The sequence below is a fragment of the Mauremys mutica genome, chromosome 3 (assembly GCF_020497125.1).
Source record: "Mauremys mutica isolate MM-2020 ecotype Southern chromosome 3, ASM2049712v1, whole genome shotgun sequence".
NCBI lineage: Eukaryota > Metazoa > Chordata > Testudines > Geoemydidae > Mauremys > Mauremys mutica.
Genome location: NC_059074.1, coordinates 70,391,225 through 70,408,210, shown reverse-complemented (window position 1 = coordinate 70,408,210; position 16,986 = coordinate 70,391,225). Strand labels below are relative to the sequence as shown.

General features: G+C 47.3%; 1 protein-coding gene across 3 annotated transcripts in view; it reads left to right on the top strand.

Annotated features, from left to right (window-relative positions):
* The first annotated feature begins 16,481 nt into the window (after positions 1–16,481).
* Positions 16,482–16,986, top strand: part of BACH2 (BTB domain and CNC homolog 2) — a 252,433-nt gene continuing 251,928 nt past the window's right edge. For all 3 annotated transcript variants that reach the window (XM_045011415.1, XM_045011414.1, XM_045011413.1), the window contains exon 1: positions 16,482–16,522. The gene's annotated coding sequence lies outside the window, so the exon portion shown is untranslated. The remainder of the gene's footprint in view (positions 16,523–16,986) is intronic.

The window sequence follows — 16,986 nt, the reverse complement described above, 5'->3', positions numbered from 1 at the left end:
CAAACCCACAGCCGTCATGTTAACCCCTATCCAAAGACGGCACCCCTCGCCCCTTCCTGCAAACCCACCCATCAGTGCACACCTTAACCAGCACAGAGTGCTTCCATGTTTCAACGAAGAAAGAGAAATGCAAAGTCAACGAAAGATTTATTATTAATTACTAAAACATGTCCTTAGTTTTAAAACGTCCTTCGGAACTGGGGGAAACTTGGTTTATGATCAGGCTCTCTTAAAATCAAGTGGACAGTCACAGGTTACCCTGCTCTGCGAGGAAACTCGCTTTCAAAGCCTCCCTGATGCATATCGCTTCCCGCTGGGATATTCTCTCAGCACGGGTGTCTGGCTGATCGTAAACAGCAGCCAGGCGATTTGCCTCAACCTCCCAAGCGGCCAAAAAGGTCTCGCCCTTGCTCTCACAGAGATTGTGGAGCACACAGCAAGCAGCAATCACTACGGGGATATTCTTTTCGCTGATGTCCGAGCGAGTCAGTAAGGTCCGCCATCTCCCCTTGAGACGTCCGAAAGCACACTCCACCACCATTCTGCACTTGCTCAGCCGGTAGTTGAAGAGTTCCTTGTCTCTGTCCAAGGCGCCTGTATAGGGCTTCATGAGCCAGGGCATTAGCGGGTAGGCCGGGTCCCCGAGGATCACTGTAGGCATCTGCACATCCCCAACCGTTATTTTGTGGTCCGGGAAGAAAGTGCCTGCCTGGAGGCGTCTAAACAGACCAGAGTTCCTGAACACACGCGCGTCATGAACCTTGCCCGCCCACCCGACGTTGATGTTGGTAAAACGTCCCCTATGGTCCACCACAGCTTGCAGCACCATTGAAAAGTAGCCCTTTCGGTTAATGTACTCGCTGGCCTGGTGGGCTGGTGCCAGGATAGGGATGTGAGTCCCATCTATAGCCCCACCGCAGTTTGGGAATCCCATCGCGGCGAAGCCATCTATGATGACCTGGACATTTCCGAGAGTCACTACCTTTGAGAACAGTTGCTCAACGATTGCGTGGGCTACTTGAATGACAGCAATCCCCACGGTAGATTTGCCCACGCCAAAGTGGTTCGCTACTGACCGGTAGCTGTCTGGCGTGGCAAGTTTCCAGAGGGCTATGGCCACTCGCTTCTGCACACTCAGGGCTGCTCGCATCCTTGTGTCCTGGCGCTTCAGGGCAGGGGACAGCAAGTCACACAGTTCAAGGAAAGTGCCCTTACGCATCCTGAAGTTTCGCAGCCACTCTGTGTCATCCCAGACCTGCAGCACTATGCGGTCCCACCAGTCTGTGCTTGTTTCCCGGGCCCAGAATCGCCGTTCCACACCATGAACTTGAACCATTGCCACCATGATCTCCACTGCCCGGCGTACCCTGCTTTCTGAGAGGTCTGCGCCACTCTCCTCACCGTGCTGCCGGAGCCTCCTCGCCCGGTTTCTCAGCATCTGACTGTGGAAGAGGTGGACGATAACGTGCGAGGAGTTGACAACGGCCATAAGTGCAGCGATGATCGCAGCGGGCTCCATGCTCGCAGTGCTGTGGCGTCCGCGCTGTAACCGACCAGACAAGGGCGCGAACAGATTTCCCGCCGGCGCTTTCAAGGAAGACAGGGAGGGCGGGATTGACGGTTCAATAACGACACATTTTTTCCCCCAGCATGCATTGGGGGGAAATCCCACAATTCCAATGGGCAGCGGGGAGTGCGGGAACTGTGGGATAGCTTCCCACAGTGCACCGCTTCCAAAGTCGAAGCTGGCCCCGTGAATGTGGACTCAGAAGTTCGAATTTGTGTATTTAGTATGGATACACAAATTCGACTTCATAAGGTCGAATCCACAAATTCGACTTAAGTAGATTCGAAATAGTCCTGTAGTGTAGACAAGCCCTAAGTAAACTCTCCCTGAAGTAAACAGGGGTTTTGCTCAATTGAGGACTGTCTTCTTCCATTATCACTTTGAGGTCTCAGAATATGACAATGAGGGATCTGTGTAAGATTTTTAACCGACTACTAATTTGCCTAATCCTATGATCTTTAAGTTAGTTTGGTTTCATACACAGAGGAGTTGCAACAGGAGTACCTCTGAACAATGTTTACCTCTGTTCTTGTAATCTGTTAAATTAGGAATTCTGGTTCATTTGCCAAGAAAAATCTATTGGTTTTACATGCTCTCTTAATGAGTGACATATACTGTCATCTACCGAGGTCTCCAATAGCTGGCACTGCTGGGACTACACATGTTGCATGACCCAATATGCAAATCAACTCTGAGAAAGGGCTGTTGGGATATGCTTTTTACACAGTTGTGTTGTATTTTAAATGGTTTTAATATGTTTTAAATCTGATCAAAAATAGTTATTTATAGTTGGGATATTCTGGAAAGCTTTGTGTTACCATTAGGGAAAATGTTGAAAAGTAAATCACGTACCACAAGTGAGTACCAGACAAAGGGACGGAGACACGGGGCTGTTTTGAAACTGATTAAGACATAGGTAAAGTTAGGTAATGTGGAAAGAGAGACCAAAAAAATCCTTAACATGTTATATTTCAAAGATTTAAGCAATAAAAATGTCAAGTAAAAGTACCAACTTAGGTTTGTTTGGGTTTTTTTAGATTGTTGTGATTTTCTAAATATATTTGAGACGGCAATTTTGTTGTTGGCATCTATTTTTAGGTGCCTTATTCCTCTGAAATATATAGTCTGTAGATTGACATTTCTATGTTTTCTCTCATCTAAAGGTTTTTGTTTTAGTAAAATGTCTCCATTTTTGAGCAAATATTTGATAATGGCTTATCTTTAAAACTTTATATTTTCCATGAACTTACTCTGCAGTAAGGTCAAATGCTTTGGATGTATGTGAAGACAAGTTATTTAGAAATAATTATACATGCAAAAATTATGAGGTGCATATTCAGTTGGCTATAATAACAGCAGGATTGGGCTCTGTGACAGATATGGCAAATTCCTGGACAAACCTTACTGAATTAAGTTAAACCTTACTTAATTAAATTTAAGAATCTGAGTTGATTGATTTAAAAATGCAAATGTTTATATATTATTGTGAAATTGTATGTAATGTCTCTGGGGGTAGACATGATTAATGTAAACCCTTGGCAGCATTATGAGCTTCAAAGGACTATTTGAAACAATGTGCCAGACAAGAACGAACCTTTACCATTAAGTGGGTTTCCCAGGAAATCTCTAGTATGACGTGTATGCAAAGGTATCACCTTTAGTTATGCAGGAACTGCTAATCATTTATTACATGAGGACAAGATCAGCAGCCCACATTGTATAAAGGAGGGACTCTCAGATTCAAGGGATGCTGGTTCTGAGCCAAGGTAGTTATAAACCTGTAACCACAGAAAAAACTCTTGGTGGGATTTGAAGGACTGACTCCTACCAGAGCCTTTGTTAGAGTTGGGGTGATCTCTGGAAAACTTATAAGCATGTGTGTAGGTTCTTTTATTGTTTCAATATATTTTCTCCGTAAAGTTTTCACCTTAAGAATTGTCGAAGAAAAACTTAGTTCTCGCTTTTTGTTTGGGTGCAGCAAAATCAAATACTTTATTATTTTCTCCAGTAATTACAATGGAGGGAGAGAGTGCCATAGGACACAGGGTCCTGGACAGGTCTCTCAACTGGTAAACAATTACATCAAGCCTTTATACCTTTGTTACAGACAATTTCTAGCAATCATGGAGACAGTAAAAAGCAACAAATACATTTTGTTTATACATAAGCTTTTCTGCTATCTTACTAGAAAAAGCAAGACTGCATATGCAAGGTCGTAATAACTTTCACACAGTTCACTCTGTCTTACATTATCTTGCTTCTACAAATCCCACGTCATTAGGGTCACAGCTAGCCTAACTCATGCTAACTAACATTCATTAAGATCTCTTCAAATCCTTGTTAATTATTTACTGGCTTCCACAGAATAAATGTGCTTGCTTAGGAGAAGCCGTGTGGTACCTTAAAACTCTGGGTAATTACTCTGTTGATAGCCTCAGTGGAAAAAAGCAAAGCAGGCCTGCACAGGTAGTCTTACTTGCTGGGGAATTCACAGTATATGCAGGCACTGTGCAACCTGGAAATACCCAGGTCAGGAGGGAGAGAAAGATGTGTGTCTCCACCCAAGAGAGGTGATAGTTGGAGAGCTGGAAGCCTGAGATGGGTGCTTTTGGTGGACCACAGAGGGGGAATATAGGTGTAGTTGCCCTGAATTGTGACAGCCTCACAAGGCTGGTCTTACCATGAGGCGAACTGAGGTGGCTGCCTCAGGGGCCAGACTCTGTGTGAGTGTGTGTGTGCGCACGCGTGGGGGGGGGGGGGGCGCCACTAAGACCCAGAATGTAGAAAATTGTGTCTGCTGGTGCATATGTATTCTCAGTGCTCTAGATGCACAGAGATGTGGAGTGCTGTGCTGGAGGAAGGTGGGCACAAGAGACATAACAGGCAGGCAGGAGAAAAGGTGAGAGGGAATAACAGAAAGCAGCAGGAGCTCCAGGGTGAGAGAGGAAGAGCTTCTTATGTACCTCTCTAGCACCCCCAGAAGGCTGGACTGATTAACACCAGCTTCTCAGGGAGCTTCCTGTTTCCTGCTGCTTCTCTGAAGCCACTTGAGGAGAACAGGCAGTCAACTGAAGTAGTAGGAGCCAGTTAGGCCCTTAAGGCGCTGATATTTCCCTCACTCAGGCCCTGCTACCAGCCTGCTTATTTGTCCCCTTCAATTGAGTGTTGAGAGCCACTATAGCTAGCACAGAAGAGTAGTCATGAGTGAAAGAAGAAAACGCTCCTCTGGGGCAGCATTTAGAAAAAGCAAGCAAGCAAAGGAAGCTTTTCTATCTAAGGAGGAAGGAGCTCTCCTGAGATACATAGACACAAATGTTCACGGTGAGCCTTCCGGCCCCAGTGAGGATGTGAGTGGTGAGGAGATGCCTGATCTTCCAGTTAGTCAGAGTGCAGGTGACCTGGCAGCTACTGCAGCATCCATATCTCCATCTCAAATGGCTGTAGCCATGCACATTCCTAAAGAACAGTGTAGATCAGAGAAGAGTGTGGTGGAGGCACAAGAAACAGCTGCTGCTGAGTTTAGTTCCTTAAGTCTAGATGATCCAGGACTGTGGACCCACTTGAGCAGTAGCCTGAGGGACTTCCTTGTACTGCATGGGCCACAGCAAGTGAAAAACTTCATGTACCCCAAAGACAATGAAAATAGAAGTTGCCATCCAACACATTACTGGTGTGAAATACCCAATGGTGACAATGTGGAGAGGCCATGGCTTATGTACTCAAAAACTCAGAATGCTGCATACTGTTTTTGTTGCAAACTCTTCCAGTCTAATGTTCCAGACACATTGGGTTCTACAGGAACAAAGGACTGGAAAAATCTGGCTAGAAATTTGGCATGCCATGAGAAGGCAGCAAATCACCAGAGAGCATTCCATAGGTGGAAAGAACTTGAGATGAGACTAAGATTAAAGGCCATCATGGATGATCAGCATCAAGAGAAGATTACATCAGAGTCTCTTTACTGGCAAAATGTTCTGAAAAGGCTCATTGCCATTGTGAGAATGCTTGCTACCCAAAATCTAGCACTGCGTGGCACTTCAGATCAGCAGTATGTGCCAAACAATGGAAACTTCCTTAAAATTGTGGAGCTGATGGCTGAGTTTGATGCTGTATTCCTGGAGCATCTAAGAAGAGTCACCACCCAAGAAATGTACACACATCACTACCTTGGAAAAACAATTCAAAATGAGATCATGTTACTGGCAACAAAAGTCAAACAGAAGATTGTAGCAGTGTTACACTAATAAAATAATACGAACAGGACCTTATAAGAGGGATGAGGCAAAATGCCAGGTTTATTGTAAATACAGAGAAAGAGCAAGAAATCAGGATATGCAATTCAATATTATTTCACTACCATTCCTTATTCATTCACACACTCAGGCCTGGTCTACACTAGGAGTTTATGTCAAATTTAGCAGCGTTAATTCGACTTAACCGTGCACCCGTCCACACCAGGAAGCTAATTAGTTCGACCTAGAGGGCTCTTTAGTTCGAATTCTGTACTCCTCCCCGACGAGGGGAGTAGCGCTAAATTCGACATGGCTATGTCGAATTAGCCTATGTGTGGATGGAAATCGACCTTAGTAGCTCCGGGAGCTATCCCACAGTGCACCACTCTGTTGACGCTCTGGACAGCAGTCCGAGCTTGGATGTTCTGACCAGCCACACAGGAACTTATGGGCTGCTCCCGAGCCGAGGCGGCCCAGCAGAGCCAGTGGAGGGAGAACCTCTCTCAGTACCAGCGCTCACACAGCGAATGGGAGGAGAGGTGGCGTGAGGAAGACAAGCAGGCGCCTCAAACGCTGCTTGGACTAATGAGGGAGCAAACGGACACGCTCCGGCGCCTTGTGGATGTTCTGCAGGACCGCAGGCAGGAGGACAGAGCCCCCCTGCAGTGTATCTGCAACCGCCCTCCCCCGCCACAAAGTCCCATACCCCCCTCACCCAAAATAATAAGAAGGAGGGGCACCAGGGGCCGTGAAAACTGTCACCGCACCCCAGCACAGTGCTCAAGTACCCAAAAGCTCCCATTCCCTAAATTTTGAGAAGTCCTTCCCTTGCTGACTCACCCAAGCCCCAATCCCAGTTTCATCCCCTAACTGTCTAGTTGATTATTAAAAATACTTTGCTGTTAATTACTGTTTCCGTCATGTTTTTGTACAGAAGACTGTGTTTGAAGGGGGGGTGGGGAAGGGGGTTGGTAATTGCATAGGACAGTCACCTTTACCAGGGTACAGACACAGGGGCAGGATCAGCAGCAGGTCACACACACAGTGCAGTCAGTAGGCACCTTGGTCGGTATGGGAGGTGGTTTCCATGTTCTGTATGGGTGGGGGGGTACGTGACTTTGTAGCGGGGGAGGGCGGTTACAGATCTTATGCAGCGGTCCTTGTCCTGGACCACAGAGCCACGCAGCAGGGGAATCTGTATCTGTCCTCCTCCGCAACAAGGTCACATAGCCCCCGCACACAGAGTCCCAAAAAGGAGGGATGGCAGGCTCCGTTGAAACAACCAGTCCGGCACTGCGGACCGTTCTAGGAGCAGGAGCCTGTCATTCCTCGAGTTTAGAGGTGGTCTTTACATCACTGCACACCCTACGCAGCACAGTCTGCGTCCCAGTTTCAACCCTTTAACGCAAAGTCATTAATAAAGAAACCTTTGTTAAGTAACAATGGAACATGTATTTTATTTTTACACGTGTGTTGGAAGGGGGGAAACGGGGTGAATGGGGAATGTAACTGCAGAGGATAGTCAACAGTAACTGGGCAAAGAAACAGGGGCAGGTTCAGCTTCTCTGCAAAGAAACTGAACAGTCACAGGTCACGCTGCTCGCTGAGGAACCTAGCTTTCAAAGCCTCCCAGATGCACAGCGCTTCCCGCTGGGCTCTTCTAATCGCACGGGTGTCTGGCTGAGCGTAATCAGCAGCCAGGCGATTTGCCTCAACCTCCCATCCCGCCATAAAGGTCTCCCCCTTGCTCTCACAGAGATTGTGGAGAACACAGCAAGCTGCAATAACAATGGGGATATTGGTTTCGCTGAGATCCGAGCGAGTCAGTAAGCTTCGCCATCTCCCCTTGAGACGTCCGAAAGCACACTCCACCACCATTCTGCACTTGCTCAGCCGGTAGTTGAAGAGTTCCTTGTCACTGTCCAAGGCGCCTGTATAGGTCTTCATGAGCCAGGGCATTAGCGGGTAGGCTGGGTCCCCGAGGATCACTATAGGCATCTGCACATCCCCAACAGTTATTTTGTGGTCCGGGAAGAAACTACCTTCCTGCAGGCGTCTAAACAGACCAGAGTTCCTGAAAACACGCGCGTCATGAACCTTGCCCGGCCACCCGACGTTGATGTTGGTAAAACGTCCCCTATGGTCCACCAGTGCTTGCAGCACCATTGAAAAGTAGCCCTTTCGGTTAATATACTGGCTGGCCTGGTGGGCCGGTCCCAGGATAGGGATGTGAGTTCTATCTATAGCCCCACCGCAGTTTGGGAATCCCATCGCGGCGAAGCCATCTATGACGACCTGGACGTTTCCCAGGGTCACTACCTTTGAGAGCAGTAGCTCAACGATTGCGTGGGCTACTTGCATCACAGCAACCCCCATGGTAGATTTGCCCACGCCAAAGTGGTTCGCTACTGACTGGTAGCTGTCTGGCGTTGCAAGTTTCCAGAGGGCTATGGCCACTCGCTTCTGCACAGTCAGGGCTGCTCGCATCCGGGTGTCCTTGCGCTTCAGGGCAGGGGACAGCAAGTCACACAGTTCAAGGAAAGTGCCCTTACGCATCCTGAAGTTTCGCAGCCACTGTGATTAATCCCAGACCTGCAGCACTATGCGGTCCCACCAGTCCGTGCTTGTTTCCCGGGCCCAGAATCGCCATTCCACAGCATGAACATGACCCATTGCCACCATGATCTCCGCGGCACGGGATCCCATGCTTTCTGAGAGGTCTATGCCACTCTGAGACTTCATGTCCTCACCGTGCTGCCGGAGCCTCCTCGCCCGATTTCTCAGCAGCTGACTGTGGAAGAGGTGGATGATAAGGTGCGAGGAGTTGACAACGGCCATAAGTGCAGCGATGATCGCAGCGGGCTCCATGCTCGCAGTGCTGTGGCATCTGCGCTGTCACTGACCAGAAAAGTGCGCGAACAGATTTCCCGCCGGCGCTTTCAGGGAGGGAGGGCAGGTGTGACGGTTGAATGATGACAGTTACCCAAGACCACCCTCGACACATTTTTTCCCCCAGCAGGCATTGGGGGCTCTACCCAGAATTCCAATGGGCAGCGGGGACTGCGGGAACTGTGGGATAGCTGCCCACAGTGCACCGCTTCCAGTGTCGACGCTTGCCCCATTAGTGTGGACTCACAAAGTCGAATTAGTGTCCTTAGTGTGGATACACAAATTCGACTTTGTAAGGTCGATTCCACAAAATCGACTTAAGTTGAATCGAACTATTCTTGTAGTGTAGACATACCCTCATTCCTACAAGTGCTGCAGTTGTTATAGTTACCAGCCTAGAGGTTGCTCGTGGCAGAGTACTGGCCAAGTAGCCTGCACACAAGGGTAGAGCCGAGTCCTTGTCAGATGTGCATCCGATGCTCCTGGAGGGTGCTGGCAGAACCAGACTCAACGTTTTCAGTCTTTAGAGTCTGTTCTTATAGGATTTTGTCCTCATACAAGCCTATGGGAATTGCTTCATCCTGCTGATGTTTGTTTGAGGTGATTATTAATCAGCAGGTGGCACATCCCTGATGTCTGAATGTCTGAATGTTATCTTGTTCTTCGGAGTCTTCAGCCCTCCATCGGGGGTGGGGGGGTCACTTGGGTGGATTCCGGCTGCCCTCCGGGGATCATCCGGTTATCTCTAGTCTGCGCATTCTTCGGCCAATGGAGACTGAAGTTGTAATTCTTAGGCTTTATCTAAATCAAGCATCCATTCACAGACATCCTCTATTCTAACATACATTTATCACTTATTACTTTACTATTTTTTAACTTTTAGCAACTCTCAGGATGTTCCAAATCTACTTAAACTTTAACATACATAGCAAACAAGTTAAAAGCTACTAAACTGTGTTCTGTTTGGAAGAACAATTACTGTTGTTCTTGAGAACAGACTTTCTGTCTTAGGATGTGTTAACACAATTAGCAGTTTGGCCTTGCATGTTTCTCACAGAGAGGGAGAGACACAGAAATGGGAAAAGCAAGAAGCCTAAGCTGTGGGGAATTCAACTGAATTCAATCTTACCCCTTGTCTCTCTTGGCCTCAGACTTGTTATACACATACACTTTATGGTTCTACATATACTTTATGGTTATAATACAGAAATTCCCTGATATGGTCCAACAGCAGATCTGAAGTTAGCAAGATATTGCTCTGTTATTCTGAACTGCACACCTAACGTCAGCCATACGGAACAAATGACTTTAATGGTGCGTTTTGTAACAACAACAGAACCTAGTGAAAATGTCCCTGCAATGGTGGCTGTCAGAGAGCATTTTCTAGAATGTATTGACATTTATGATACTACAGGAGCTGGTATGACAAATGTGCTTCTTAAAAAGCTGGGAATTGTGATAGCTGACATGAGAGGTCAGGGCTACGATAATGGTGCCAACATGAGAGTAAAGAACAGAAGTGCAGACACTGATTCGAGAGTTAAACCCTCGAGCTTTTTTTGTCCCAGGCAGTTCTCATTCATTGAACTTGGTGGTCAGTGATACAACATCAGCTTCTAGTAGGGCTGCTGGATTTTTTAATGTAATTCAAAGCATCTATACATTTTTCTCTGCATCAACTCACTGATGGCAAATTTTGACGCAACATCTGGGAACATCCTCTCTGACACTGAAACCACTGAGTGCCACACAATGGGAAAGTCGAGTGGAGGCAATAAAGCCTATCAAACACCAAATTGGAAAGATAGATGATGCCATAGTTGCCATTATGGAGGATAATGCTATGACAGGAACTGTTCGTGGGAGAACAGTGGCAGAGGGAAATGGAATCACCAGAAACATACATAACTTCAAATTTCTGTGTGGCTTAGTGTTGTGGCATGACATACTGTTTGAAATAAATGTAAGCAGGAGACTCCAAGGTGTTGACCTTGATATATCTGGAGCAATGGAACAACTGGACAAAGCAAAGTCATACCTACAGTCTTACCGGTCAGATGAGGGATTTCAAAACGTTCTGAAGAGTGCACACAAGTTGGCAGAGGAACTTCACACTGAAGCTATTTTCCCACCCGTTCAAGAATACAAGAGCCACCAAAGAAGAAGACATTTTCATTACGAGGCACGGGATAATCTCATAAGCGACCCCAAACAACAATTCAAAGTTGAATTCTTTAACCAGGTGCTAGATTGTGCAATACAGTCAGTTGAACGTTTCATGCAGCTCCAGGAACACAGCAGTATATTTGGGATGTTGTATGATATTCCAAATTGCCTCTCTATACCTGAAGACCTATATCAGCAGTGCAGGGCACTAGAGACAGTGTTGACGCATGATGATGTGCGCGATATTGATGAGAGTGATTTAGGTGCTGAACTGAAAGCCCTTTCAAGATACATTTCAGCAGGATCAACTCCAAAGGCTGTTCTGGAATATATGTGCACAAATAAGATGATCACCCTCTTTCCAAATGCTTTTGCTACTCTGCGCATACTTCTAACACTTCCTGTAACAGTTGCCAATGGAGAAATCACCACTTTGATTATTCAAACAGACAAAAATGCCAGTGTTTACTATGCAGACAAGAAAAGTTACATTTGCTGTTCAGGCGTGAACAAGGCATTTTAAGTTGTTAGTTCTCCTTTACTGGAGTAGGTAGCAGAGCAGTACTATGAGAGGAGTAGAACAGGAAGAAGGCAGAATTGAGACCTTTCAAAGTTTTGGCCCAAGTGAGGGGGGTATGGGCCAAAACCCCATCTCAGGTGCCAAAATGTTGTGGGCCGGCCCTGCAGTCTCATTACTGGCATTATGTAGACTGAAAGCTAAATCACAAAATAATCAAAATACAATATATGCATTGTGAGAAATAACATAGTATTTATGCAAAAAGTTATACCATGGTGGGCAACCTGCGGCCCGCAGGCTGCATGCAGCCCATCAGGGTAAGCTGATTGCGGGCCACGAGACATTTTGCGGATGTTGACTGTCTGCAGGCATGGCCCCCTGCAGCCCGCAGTGGCCGCGGTGGCCAATGGCTGGGAATGGAGAACCACGTTCACTGGGAGCTGCGGGGGGCCGTGCCTGCGAACAGTCAACATCCGCAAAATGTCTGGTGGCTTGCAATCAGCTTACACTGATGGGCCACATGCAGCCTGTGGGCTGCAGGTTACCCACCACTGAATTTTACTTTCCTATTTACCTCACTGTTTCATAATCATCACTGGCAGACTGTCCAGATTTTTAAATGGTAGGTTTTACTGTAAGACCTGCATATTTTTTGGCTTTCAAATACAAATTGACCTAATATAAACACTTCCTGAATGGTACACAAGGAATCCAAAACCCATCTTCCAGTAAGACTAGTTGTGTCACATTTTTGAAAGGTATTTAGGAGCCTAGTAGGATTTTTAAAAGCACTTAGGTGCCTAACTCCCATTAGGCTCCTAGTTCCCTCCATTCTGCACTGAATATTCACCCCAGTAGGCACAATCCTATTCTCACTGAAGTCAATGAAAGTTTTGCCAGAGACTAAAATGGAATGAAATATCAGGAACTCAAATTCCAAAAGTCACTTAATTAGAGCTGACAGCTTTCAGTTTTATGTTTACTTTAAGTTATATTAGTATAGTCACCTTATAATACCAACTAGTAAGCTAAATAGCAAATATTGTTCCTTTCAGAAACTTAACATATGGGCATAACTTTACAGGACAATATACCTCTACCCCGATATAACGCGACCCGATATAACATGAATTCGGATATAATGTGGTAAAGCAGTGCTCCGGGGATTGGGGTGGGGGAGCTGCACACTCTGGTGGATCAAAGAAAGTTCGATATAATGCGGTTTCACCTGTAACACGGTAAGATTTTTTGGCTCCCGAAGACTGCATTATATCGAGATAGAGGTGTATTACAGATGGCTTTAGTCTGGTGGTTTTAACCAGGCCAGAAGGTGACTAAATTTCCCTTTTTCTAGATTTCCTTCTCTTAAGTTACCACACTCAATTCAGCTTTGATTCCCTCTGTGGCTGTATCTCTGAAAGTGCATGGTGTACTATGGAATATATCAAATTTCAAATTGATGGCACTGGAGACATGTTGAGCCCTGTCTGAAGCTCTCTGCAATGATGCTGAATGGCTAGTAACTTGGTAGCTTTATTTTTGCTTCTCATTCCTTTCAAATTATTTTTGTAGCTCTATGATAAATAAAACAATAAAGACAAACAAGGTCCCAATCTGGTAAACATTTGAACACAGGAATAGTCTCACTGAATACAACAGGATTTGTCATGTGCTTAAAGCTAAGCATGTGCATGTTTATATGCTTAAATAACACTTATGAACAAGATTTTACTTGAATAACACTCAAAAAGGAAATTTACAGTTGTGTGGCTTGATTCTCCATTTTCTTGCAGCTGATGTAGTCACTTGTACCTACACAAAGTGGGTGTAAAATGCTACTAAATTAGAATGTTTGACACTCATTTTGACACTCAGTTTGACACTCAATCACAGCTGTTTATGATTACATAAAGTGCAAGACAGTGGAGAATCAATCGCAAAGCGATGACACTCCGTACTGTATCTTGTGTAAAATGCTGGCAGTGGCAGTTACCTTGCATTAACTTGGTGTATTTGGAATGTATTTTGCGATTAATGAAGCATTGAAAATATAGCAGATATAATCATGGAAGGGAGCATCAGAAGTTCCTCTTCACTGAGAGCAGTTGGAAGAGGGTGAAACTGTTCTTTTGTATTTTTTTCATTAAGTAAAAACTAGATAAATGAGACAATGAAAACATCCAACAATCTGACAGAAAACAAAACATTCACAAATACTGAAATATTAATAATTACTAACTGTAGTTTTGTCGGCTGAGTCAATATCACAATTCACTGCAAATTTTCTTAGGATCATCTTCTTTTCCAAGACCACTAACCCAATAAAATGTAAAAAACCGTAGTTATTCAAATCCCTGTTTTTAGAAAGATCCCCTCATGTGGTCTCATTCTTAGCCTGGTGTGACACATTTACCAGGTCACCTTTCTCTTTCTCAGAATGCCTTTTTCTCAGGCTCATATCCTAGGCTTACCAAATTCTATTCACCCGTATTCACGGTAGTGATGCTAGCTCTCATGATTTTACATCTCATGATATTTGGCATTTTCCTTAATGTCCCAGGTGCTGGAATTAAGGGAAGGCATAACAATCTTTTTTTTTTAAGGAAGGTGCTAGACTCATGGTTGCACTTAACTTGCAAAAATGAATCAAGTGCACCCCAAAGGCTCCAAAACCAGAAAGCAAAGAAAACCCCCACCATGTACAGTTTGTTTTTTAATCTCAGGATGTGTTTGCTATTCTTATCATTTGGAGGGGCTGGTGCATGAACACAGCGGGCTGGCAATTGCACTGGGGAGATGGTTTTCTTGGGGCTGGGGGGTGTCGGCCAAGTGAAATATCTGGAATCAACATTTAGGATGCTGCCGTTGTTGTCACCGGGGTGGCGGCGGCGGCGGCAGCGATGGATTTCGTGCCAGGCCTACCAATTCTGAGGACAGTTTTGGCAAAGCTGATGCGCCCCTGGTCATTCCCATCGCGTAATGCAAAACTCCGGCAGTCCCGTGGGCCTGAATCGCTGCTCCCATTGCGCTCCCCCAGCCCCGGGATCCTGCGGCCCCTGGCGCTCGCGGGTGTGTGTGTGTGTGTGTTTCTTTAAGGGAGCAGAGCCCAGCCACAGAACCGTGAGAGCAGCACCCCCCGCCGCTGGCCGCGCGGCGCTGGACCGGCCGCCCCCCCCGCGGAGCCAGGACTACAACTCCCAGCCTGCCCCTCGGCCGCGCGCGGGCGCAACAGGGAGGCCGCCGGGAGAAGACGCTGGAGAGAGCGAGCGAGAAAGAGACACGGACTGGCTCGCTGAGAACGCTGGAGAGGGAGGTGCGCGTGCGCCTGAGCGCGGGGATGCCGGCGAAGCCGCTATTCGTGGAGCGGTGCTACGCCTGTTTCTGCGCGAAGGCGTCCCCGCCGCCGAGGGAGAGGGCGCTACGCGGTTTACGTAGCGTTATTGTGAATGGGAAAGGCGGGCGGTGGAGGAGGAGGCGGGAGGGAGGATGATGTCAGCCTGCGAATGTCAACAATGTAGCGATTGAGGGGAGTAGGCGGCGTTCCATTGGGGAGAGCGCGAGCCACGGGGAGAGTGTAACCAACAGAACGGGGGCAGCCGCCGCAGCAGCAGCAGCAGCAGCGACGCGCCGCCGGGCTGCGAAGGCACCGAGCTGCCATCGCCTTGTGCAGCCGCCGCCGCCGCCAGTCCCGAGTGCAGCAGCAGCAGCAGCGTAGCGATTCCTGTGCGACTCCCCCTCCCCACGCCCCCCTCCCCTGCTGCAGCCTTGCCCCCTCCTCCTGCTGCTCCCCGTCCCCTCCCTCTGTTTTTCTCTGCAAAGACTTTGGAGGCAGCTGGGTTTTAAGCCATCGCCATGTGAGGTGCGTCTCCGCGGGTGCACATTCCTAACCGCAGAAAATAACCCTCCCCCTCCATCATCAGCAAATCCAGCCCCCACCCCACCCCCCTCCGCGTCCCACTCTGCCCCCGAGCCCCAGCGGGCTGGGGAGGCTGCAGCGAGAGGGGAAGGATCGAAAGTTGCAGGCGAAGAAGGTGAGTCCCCTTTTCGCGGCTCTTTCCCCCGGGGAATGATGGAGATGAAGTTTGGTGTGTGTGCAGCTGGGAGGGGGGGGGGGGCGGAGAAGGGGCGGATTTTCTCCGAGCCAGCTGCTGCGGGGGCATATTTAAAAACAAGCCCGGTTCGCAGGAGGGCGAACAGTAATTTCTAAAAGTGGGAACCAACCACAGAAACGTTGCGTAACTGAAAGTGTGTAAAAGGATCTGAAGTGTGTGTGTGTGTGTGTGCGTGAGAGAGAGAGAGTGAGTCCAGCTCGGCTGTTTGTTGCTGGCCGGTACTAGCTTAGCTTGACGCTTAGGGACCACCGCAAAGGGTGCCTTTTATGGGCGTTATGGTGGGGATGAAGGAGGAGCAGAGATGATGGTCAGCCCGCAGTTGCTTTAGTGTGCGCGCCAGAGGAAAGTGTAGATGGTATATTGCAATGCATGGTGATGGGTGTTTTGAGTAAGCAGGAGGAGGAGCACAAGAGTAATAAGTCAGGCACGGGGGCTCTTGTTTTGTACGAGCGGAGGAAAGCAGCTGTCAGATTTCGAGGCCTTTTTAACGAGCAGCGAGAGGAGGGGGGATGAGGCGAAGACCCCTTGTCTACCCCCTCCTCCTTATTTCCCCTTCGCGTTGTTTATTTGGGCATTTTAGCTCTTTTGTGCTACGGCGACTGGCTCGATCTTTCTTAAAAAAGGAAAACCCACCCACAGGGTTTGCTATGCATTTGTTGGCTCCAAGCCCCCCGGCGAGCAAAGAATGCCTAGGTTAACATAAAGCGAGGAGGGTGCTGCTAAAAAGCAAAGCAGTCGGGATTGCATTGCCCTTTGGGTTCCTTGCACACTTCCCTTAAGCAGTGTGACAGAGTGTGAATTTTTGTCCTCGCTGGGTGGCTAAATACTTCCTGCCAGACCCTCCTTTACAGCCACTCTGTATGTAAAGCTCTTCTCATCAACCCGACTCCACCTCCCCCTTTCCTTTGATGGGGGTTTGTGTTCGGGATCTTATGTGTATCGCGACGTGAAACTGTTCAGTTCTCGGATTTCTCCCACTTTCCCCTTCGGGTGAGTGGTCACGTTGCTGTGTTCTGCAGTGGAGAGGAGATGTGGGGTGGGTGCAGTTTCAAAGTTACTGGCCCATGAAAGAGGGTCCTTTCTGTAGCTTGCTTGCTTGCTTCTGTGGCTTTTCTTTAAGAGTGGCTCAGCTATTTCATTAGACACCTGCATGGGGTTATTGGTCACACTAGCTTGTAAAATGCCTGCCTGTGCTTGGGGTTCCAACCCAGACTTCAGGCTAGTTTGTAACTTACTGCAAGTTGTTGCCAAACAGTGTAGTTGCTCAGTGTGTGTAACAGCCTTCAAAATAATTTTATTATTGGCAGTGTGCTTGTGGTAAACGAGAACCAATTTTAATGGTTTCTGGCAAGCATCAGATCATTTCTTCATTTCTCAGATGACATCTTTTTGCTCCAGAGTGGTTTTTCTGTTAATTTCATCTGTTGAATGTATTTAACAAAAAAAGCTAATTTCTTTCCTGCCTAATGGGGTCTGCAAAGAAGATAGTGCTTATTGAGA